Source organism: Capra hircus, chromosome 2 (genome assembly GCF_001704415.2).
Source record: "Capra hircus breed San Clemente chromosome 2, ASM170441v1, whole genome shotgun sequence".
Taxonomy (NCBI): Eukaryota; Metazoa; Chordata; class Mammalia; order Artiodactyla; family Bovidae; genus Capra; species Capra hircus.
This window is the reverse complement of record NC_030809.1, coordinates 114,481,604-114,491,176: the sequence shown is the minus strand read 5'-3', so window position 1 is coordinate 114,491,176 and position 9,573 is coordinate 114,481,604. Positions and strand designations below refer to the sequence as shown.

Sequence of the window (9,573 nt, the reverse complement as noted above, 5' to 3'; positions counted from 1 at the left end):
TAGAAAAATTAATGAAGGAAATGCCTGGATTCTTCAGCCCCCGGGAGAGGCTAAGGAGCAGAGAATTCCTGACAGATCCAAAACAGCACATAGGAAGCCTCCTGTTAAATGTTTCCTGACAATGGACTTTTGTCGGCAAAGAAATATCTCCGCTTCTTAATACGCTGTCTAGGTTATTTGTTGGAGCAGCCCTATTGCACAACCTGTGGGGCCAGAAGTGCCACATTTACACAAAGAGAAGCTCCTCTGAACTAGCTGAAAACTGTCATACCTGGAATAAAACCTCCAAAAACTCGGCTGAACGCTGGCTTTAGCAGACAAGCATCAGGCAGGCAGGAGTTACCAGGCAAGCTGGCCCCTGATACCCTGACAACCAGGATCAGCCACCCACAGCAGGGTGGAGGTGCTGGGCGCAGAGCCTGCAGAGGTAGCGATGACTGCTGACCTGGGATCCGGGGAAAGGAGACCAAGTCTCCCAGAAGGGGAGAGCTGACCACAAGTATTGACGTGGACAGAGGAGATGGAGAACAGAAACTGGCCTGGGCTAGTCAGCTGACAAGATCACACTTTAGGACAATAGAACCAGGCAGCTGCCACTGGTTCCGCTACCCCAGGACACTCAAACTGCACTGCTGTCCCAGTGAAGAACTCCTCAGTGGTCCCTTCGTCTTGACATTGTTGCTCAAGAGTTAAAGCCGCAGGCGGTAGCATGACCGGCGGAGCTCAGGTCCCCAGCTGCCCGTGCTAACTCCCAGGAGATGGAAAGAGGTTACCTGTCTGCTTCTGCCTCTGCCCTGAGAGGGAGGCCTTTCTCCGCCCAGCCTTATGCAATGGGAGACTCACCCAACACAGAAACAAAGTTTGGATGCTGAGTAGGCAAAGGAACTAACGAGCACCCCTCACAGTGAAACTATGCAATCGAAGCATCAGAAACAAAACCAAGTAGGTCCTGGAACCAGAAACGCAGAAGCCTGCATCTCACCTTAAATGGTCTGGGAAATGAAGGGAAACTTCACTGATTTAGATAGGAATGGTTGTTAATGTGTTTTCATTTCACTGGGCAAGGGTGGACTGAACAATACCTTGTAGGGAGCATTTGAAAGGAAAACTCCAGGTTTGGCGTAATTCCCGAGTCCCGGACCGCAGACGCAACTCCCGAGGAGTCGCAGGGGCGGGGAGCGGCAGGCGACTGTGCGCATGCGCAGCGCGAGGCGTGGACTAGGGGTCCACCTGCTGGAGCAGTTTTTCTCCAACTTTTCTCTCGCTTGAGTCTTCACTTGTGCAGGGCTGACACTGCCCAGCAGTGTGGAGATTAACCAGAAGTGAGCCCAACTGCATAGTCTAGGATGGGTTCCCCAAATAAGAGCGAAGGAAGGTCTGTCCATCAAGAAGACAGTTCGTGATGGGGACTGGAAGCTAGGCTTTTTTTCGTTTCAGGATTCACAAGACACCTTGGCCCTGGAGCAGAGGATTTGTGTGGTCCCAAGACTGGGTGCAGAGCTCTCTGTGGCTCTCAGGGGTCGGCACCTCACCCTGATGACCAGGACAGGGGACAGACGCCTGTTAGGAGCTGCAGGGCCCTTCCTGGCCCATCTGCTCCCCGCCCACACCCCGCCTTCTCATGCTCCTCCAGAATCTATCAGCAGAAGAGAGGCTGTTCTCAGCAGGTCTGTTCTCGCTGTTTGTGTGACTCATGGCTTTTTGGCCATGACTTCTCTCTTGCCCAAGACTTGTCTTGGCACACATAGCCCAGATCAGCTGAGTTTTATCACTGCTCCCTAGATTTCTTCAGCTTCCCTTTTCCAACTTGAAAGACTAGTATTACCTCCCACCTGCTCCCACGTGTCACCTTAGGGCTTCCAGGGTCTGTGCCCCACATTTTGGAGACATACCCAGGATGCTATAGAACAAGTTTAGATTGTTGCTGGGGGACTAATTCAGTGCTAAACAATGTCAATAAATACCTTTGGGGATAGGCCTCCTTGGCTGTTGATACCATGGAATGCCCACCTAGTGATCACTGATTAGAAGACAGTATTGCTGGGGCCATCATGCCTGGGTCTGACACCTTAATTCATAGGGACAAGCCCAGCCCCAACCAGCCTTCTTAAAAATACAATTTGACTGTGATAAAAACAGAACAAGACAAAAAGCCCCCCAAAATACAAAACAAAGTAGGCCTGATTAAATCCACTGATAGTAAGTGTAGAGCGTGAAGAGCTTTTATGGATTTATGTCCCTGTGTAATTGCCACACAGATCCAGATACATATGTGATTGGACTTGAGAGTGTGAGTCATTTGGAGCCAATTCCCCACTGCGGGATGGGAGCACCCCAGGCAGTGGTTCTCAGGCTTTAACACACATCAGAATCACCTGGAGGGCTTGTTATAACACAGATTGCTGGCCCCCACCCCAGAGTTTCTGATTCAGTAGGTGTGAGGTGGGCTGAGAATCTGCATCTCTTAACAAGTTCCCAGAAGATGCTTATGCTGTTCTTCAAGACCACACTTAGAGAACACCGCCCCAACCCGGGCTCAGGGATTGCCAGTGTTAGCTAACCATACAAAGAAGGAAGTTTTAACCACAACAGTTTTGATGAAAATGAATCAGCCAGGTACTTAGCTGGTGGTCTTTCAATTCTGGCATTCAGTTGCCTGGCCCAGAGAACCCTTTGATACAGCCTTTTAAACATTTTAAAATAGAGCACTGCGGCATATCAAGAAATACATATATTTCGTCTTTGTTCCCAGTTTCTGACACACAGTTCCTAAAACCCTTGGAAACTCTGGGGAGTGATAAGTATCTTTTGTATGCACGTGAGATGACTGATACCTGGAGGCACCTAGATGGCTTCTGGATGGAGCTGGTCTCCTAGGCATGAGTAGAAGGGTGGAACTTTGCATTCCACCAAACTTCCCACCCCTGACTGGAGACTGAGCTCAATCACCAATGACTAATGATTTCACCAGTCATGCCTAAGTAATCAAACCTCCGCAAAACCCCTAAACCATGGGTTTGGAGAGCTTCCTGGTGGATGAGAACAGTGAAGTGCTAGGAGGGTGGCCTGCCCAGAGAAGGCATGTTGTGCTTTGCCCTATACATTTCTTCTGTTTGGCTGTTCTCGAGTTGTATCCTTATAATAAACCAGTAATAGTAAGTGAAGTGCTTCCCTGAGTTCTGTGAACCATTCTACCAAATTTTTGAATGAGGAGGGAGGTCATGAGAACTCCCTACTAATAGCCAGCTAGTTAGTCAAAATACAGCTGACAGACAGTCGGAGACTTTTGACTGGGTAGTCCTATAGAATCTGAAAAATAACTCTGGGTAGTTAGGGTTAGAATTGAACTGTAGGACACCCAGTTGGTGTCTGGAGAATAAGAAGAATAGGTTAGTGTAAAAAAAAGCATCCAACACATCTGGTGTCAGAAGTGTTGTGATTAAGGACAGCTAAGCACATTTTATGTGACACCAATCACCTAAAATGTGCATTTTTTTATATTCACTTTTCTGAACCTAGAAATTTTTCATAATTTCCCATATATTCCAGATTTTTAAACAATTATTATATATTCCTTTTATCATTAGAAAAGAAACTCCTGTTGAAAATTCTTGTTAACTATCAAGAATAAAAAAGAGAATTTTATTCGAGCCAAATGGAGGATTATAACCCTAGAAACAGATTCTCAGAAAGCTACAAGAACTATCCCAACTGTTAGAAGGCATAGTCATATACATTTTTGAGACAAAGGTCATATATCAAAATGACACACTGATATTTTACATAAAGGTCACCAAGCTTACATAGTCCAGGTAAGCTTGTACAAAGTGGGCAGCAAGTCACCATGACCCCCTACAGTGCTGGGGAAGAACACTATTATTTTAAGAAGTTACATTGCTAGCTTCAGAACAAAGAAAAAAATTGGTTTTTATGGTTGAGCAGGCACTCCCATCTTTGAGGAGCTCTGGTTAATGTGTAATGCAGTTATACACTGCACATTCGGGAGGGAAAAGGCCCAAACAAACAGAGAGAATTCTGTGTTTAATTGTTTTCTTGTCCTGCCTTAAAATATAAATTTTATATTCCAGGGAAAGCAGCAATAGGGATTCAAGGAGTTCAAATGATTCACTGATTGACACCTCTTGCTGCCTCTATTTGGATAAGCAGCTGTAGTTAAGAGTTTCTGTACAAGATATTTACATTTCTTCCTACACACACACACACACACACACACACACACACACACACACACACACACACACACACACACATATATATCAAACACATAAATATCAAAATGTCCATGGGCTGTTTCTCAGTGCTGTTTGAATCTACAGTGCACAAGAAATAGATTTTTAAACAATAGTATTTCTATATATATTTTTTTTCTTAAAAGGCAGCATGCAGGTAGAGCAGTGTTTGGATATGGAGGGAAGGTGTTTTTTGTTTTTTGTTTTTTTAAGAAAAAGTAAACCATCCACTTTTAGTGTGGAATGATTCTGACCCTCATGATTCATTTTAATCCCCTGTGATTATGTAGTGTGAGTTCTGCTAGCCAGTGGCTGTTCTGTGAGCAAACATTCTGGCAACTCTTTCTTTAGAAAGAAATGCACTTGCAAACAGGATTTGCACTATCGACTCTCTTCCAAGCCTTCTGGGCTGAGAGGGAAGTGATCAAAATGAGATGTTACACTCAGATGGATTCATAAGGCTTCATCTTATCATCACACTGGGGTGGGACTTCCTTTGGGTCATTCCAAGGCTGTGGGCACAAGTGTCAGCAGTAGTGAAAGCAGATTCAATGCTAACCACTTGGCACGATCCTGAAGACAGGACCAGCTGGGCCATTCTGCCCTGGGAGGCAATCATGACTCTTTCCACTCCCTTTAGCGCAAAAGGCAACCCTTATATGCAGCTGCTCCTACTTTTCAAAAGTTGCAACCCATCAGTCAAGTGTTTAGTTGACCTCTTTTAAATCTAAAAAACAAAAATAAAGGAATGTTTTTTCAGAATGTGAAATGAAACAGAGAAGTGATGAATGACCCATCCTTCCTACATTTCAGGTTCTTTGTTAATATGTCCCTAAGCTCAGGTTCTGGAGAAGGAAATGGCAACTCACTCCAGTATTCTTGCCTGGAGAATTCCATGGACAGAGGAGCCTGGGGGGGCTACAGTCCATGGGGGTCCAAAGAGGAGGACACAACTGGGCAGCTAACATACTCACACACAAACTCAGGTTCACCTAGTTCCTCTCAGGGTCAGGGGCTTGTGGCTTTCCAAGGCAGCCCTCTCCATCATTAAACAGCTCTAGTTGTTAAAGAGCTGCTGCTGCTAAGTTGCTTCAGTCGTGTCCAACTCTGTATGACCCCATAGACGGCAGCCCACCAGGCTCCTCTGCCCATGGGATTTTCCAGGCAAGAGTACTGGAGTGGGGTGCCATCGCCTTCTCCGTGGTAAAGAGCACGTACTCACGTTGAGCTGGAGTCTGCCACGAGGGCCTTCCCCCCAGGACTTCCGGAGAATGTCAGGTAAGTGCCATCCCTCCACCACAGGATGACGTTTTGAGTACCTTTTATTTCATTTTCTCTTCGACTCCTGTTATTCAGAACAAGCATTTTAAAGGCTCTCAATTGTTCTTCAAATTACCTGATTGAAATATCCCTCACTCTGTCTAGCTCTCTACCAGACACTCTACAGCCTATCGAAGTGCTGAATCTGTGCTTGAACACTGAGCGAAGACACAAGCACTGTAATCTTTATTAATTGACACTACTGTTTGCAACCTGTCTGACTTCTGAAAGTTTTAAGACAGCCTTGACATTGTATTAGCTCAAAATGAGCTTGTGGTCAGCTAACCCCATGTCTCTCCCCAAACTCAAGGTCCTTATTACATGAACTTCTGTTAAACCACCTGTGTTTCATTATTTGAGCCCCAATATAGGACTTTATGGGGCTTCCTTGGTGGCTCAGGCAGTAAAGAAGCTGCCTGCAATGCAGGAGACTGGGGTTCGATCCTTGGTTAGGAAGATCCCCTCGAGGAGGAAATGGCAACTCCAGTATTCTTGCCTGGAGAATCCATGGACAGAGGAGCCAGGTAGGCTACAGTCCATGGGGTGGCAAAGAGTCAGACATGACTGAAGCGACTTAGCTCACACACACACATGGGACTTTATATGTGCCAGTTTAATGGTGAAAAAATGGATTCTCAGGGAAAGTAGGCATTTCATCTAAGATTCTGCAACTAGTAACCAAGATTTGAGCATACTAATCCTTGAGAGCACATTGAACTCTTTTTCATTCCTGACCCTATCATTCAAAAAATGATCAGCATCAAAGCAAAACCATTTTTAGAACACTTGCATGTATCAGGCATTGTTTAAATGCTTTTTGTAAATTAAAGAACTTAATCCTCATAACCACTTTATGGTTGCGGTTGTGTTAGTCACTCAGTCGTCTATGGGATTCTCCAGGCAAGAATACTGGAGTGGGTTGCCATTCCCTTCCCCAGGGGGTCATACTGACACAGGTATTGAACCCGGTCTCCTGCATTGTAGGTGGATTCTTTACTGTCTGGTCTACCAGGGAAGTCCAACCACTTTATGAGATATATCCTATTGTCATCCACACTTTAGGGTTGAAGAAGCTAAGACACAGAGACATTAATAACTTGCCCAAGATCACAGAGTTGATATTCATATACAGAGCTGGGATTCACAGCCAGGTAGTCTGACTTCAGGAGAGGTAGGCTTATCCACTATGCTGCTCCAAGCAACGTTTCCACTTCTCTGTCATCTACAGATTTATAAAATTGTCTATGATTTTAAGAGCATAGTAGTTTATTTACTGACCAGTACATGCTGCCTTCCAAGTCTTATGCTTGGCACTTGATATGCATATACAGCCAGATGAGAGGGGCTTGGGTGCAGGGTGATTTCAGATGTAAGTGACAGAAACCTGGCTCAGGCCAGCCAGAAAGGAGGGGTCTATTATATCCAAAGTGTAAGAGGAGTAGATCTTGATTTAGACGTGTTAGGATCTAGAGGCCAAGTGGTTAGAGCATGGGTGGGATTTGTTTTCTATAGATTAGGAGCGGCCCACCTGGCAGAGGTAAACGAGAGCCACCTTCAGCAGATGAAGGTCTTTGGTTACAAGCAATACGATGCCCCTCCTGGCTACCTCAAAGGAAAATGTCCTAGATGGCATGGGTGGCTTTTAGAATCGTAAAGTGAATGGAAGAATGAGGCTCACCAGCAAGAAGAGCTAGGGCACCTTCAGGGATCCCAGTAGCATGAGATTAACTGACAGCATCTTCCCTACCACTTCCCGCTGTAACTGCTTCTCTGTGGTGAATTCAATTGTCTTTCCACCAAGATCTATAAGAGAATCCCTCAAACATGGTGGGCTGGCGGTGACTCCCATCTTTCTTTTTTTTTTTTTTCCACTTTTATTTGCATTTATTTTTTGCAGCATTTATTCCCGGGCCATAAGTTTTTGTTTCTTCAGTTTCTTCTGGGATATCTTTTTCTTCTGTGCAGTCTCCTCTTCTGGTTTAGGAGCAATCTGTTCTTTTTCAGTAAGGATCATCTCAATGTGGCAGGGAGAGCTCATGTAGGGGTTGATCCGACCGTGAGCTCTGTAAGTCCTGCACCGCATCTTGGGGGCTTTGTTCACTTGGATGTGCTCAATGACCAGAGAATCTACATCTAAGGCCTTAAGTTCAGCATTACTCTCTGCATTTTTGAGCATGTGTAGTAAAAATTCAGCACTCTTTTTGGGCCACCAACCCTGCGTCCAGCCCCACTGTTTGGCCTGTGCACACCTACCAATTCCACCGTTGTAACGACGAAACGGCACACCTGCTTCTTTAAAGTGACATCTTCAGATACATGGTGGCTTTTCGGATATGCATACCCTTTATGGCCTGGGCAGTTTCATGAGCGTTCTTAAGTGAACACGAAGATTTGAACCTCTTGATTTGCATGATTTTGTGGGGTTTTCTGGGTCAAGTGAATAGCGCACCATTTTTAGGGGTCACCTCAGGCCACTTACCGAAAAAGCTCCCATCTTTCTTGTGTCATTCAACCATAAGGTAATCACGTTGGTCTGATTCTATTCTTTGGCTTTTTTTTTAATTGGTAAGAAACAACAACAACAAAACAAACATATAAAGGGCTTTCCTGATGGCTCAGCAGGTTGAGCTCTGCAGGCTCAAGAATCTGCCCGCAATGCAGGAGACATAGGAGACACGGGTTCAATCCCTGGGTTGGGAAGATCCCTGGGAGAAGGAAATGAGAATCCACTCCAGTATTCTTGCCTGGTAAATCCCATCAACAGAGGAGCCTGGCAGGTTACAGTCCATGGGGTCACAGAGTTGGGCATAACTGAGCACAAAGCATGTCAGTTCAGTTCAGTTCAGTCGCTCAGTCGTGTCCGACTCTTTGCGACCCCATGAATTGCAGCACACCAGGCCTCCCTGTCCCTCACCAACTTCCAGAGTTCACTCAGACTCACGTCCATCGAGTCAGTGATGCCATCCAGCCATCTCATCCTCTGTCGTCCCCTTCTCCTTCTGCCCCCAATCCCTCCCAGCATCAGAGTCTTTTCCAATGAGTCAACTCTTCTCATGAGGTGGCCAAAGTACTGGAGTTTCAGCTTTAGCATCATTCCTTCCAAAGAAATCCCAGGGCTGATCTCCTTCAGAATGGACTGGTTGGATCTCCTTGCAGTCCAAGGGACTCTCTAAGGCATAATTGACACTGATATACCAAGAGGAATTTCAAACAATTAGATAAATAATATTCAAATAGCAATAGTCAAATTACTTTAAGCAATTCAAGATATAAGACATCTGGCTCATATCAATAGTGTTTCTGACACAAATTCACCTTTTCTATCAAAATTTGGGGACAACTGGCTAATCTTTTGCAACAAAATATAAAATAAAGTGATATTTCTAAAGTATATCTTCCATAAAAATTGATTTCGGATGTATGGAGAATTTTAAACTGTGAAAGTAGGAGAATGAAATTTGGATGAGTGTGGATTATACTTCTTTCGTGGTGTGCTCAATTATGTGTCCCTGTTCCCATTTGAGAATGCCCCTTCTCCATGTGCCTGCCTCAGGAGAAGCCCGTGCAGCTGGTGACTCCACCACTCCCTGGACATGGCTTTTTGTCATGCGGCAGTGGGGGTAGGGAGATAGACCCATCTACTACTGAAGGGACTGTGTGAATTAGCTTCTCTTTCCTATGAGTTGAAACTGGAGCACAGAGATACTAGTCTACATGTCAGTGGTGCTCAAACTTGGGTGGCCACAGTGTGGATAAACCATTTCTCAGAGAAGAATGAAGCAGATGCTTAGAGACAGGCAGAGAGCAGAGAACAGGAAAACTCAGAGAAATGGAAATGATGCTTTGGTGACAGGTAAGGTTTTAGTTTCCAGTTCCAGAATCTCATGTAGCCTTGTTAAATCTCCTACCTCCAGGTTCCAGTTTAAATCACAAATATTGCATTGAGTTTTCCTTCAATTAAGCCAGCTCCCTGTGCTTTCAAATAAAAAAGTCTAGGCTGAAG

The 9,573-nt window shown here is 45.1% G+C and overlaps 1 pseudogene; it reads right to left on the bottom strand.

Annotated features, from left to right (window-relative positions):
- Window positions 7,471–8,036, bottom strand: LOC102181246 (annotated as a pseudogene).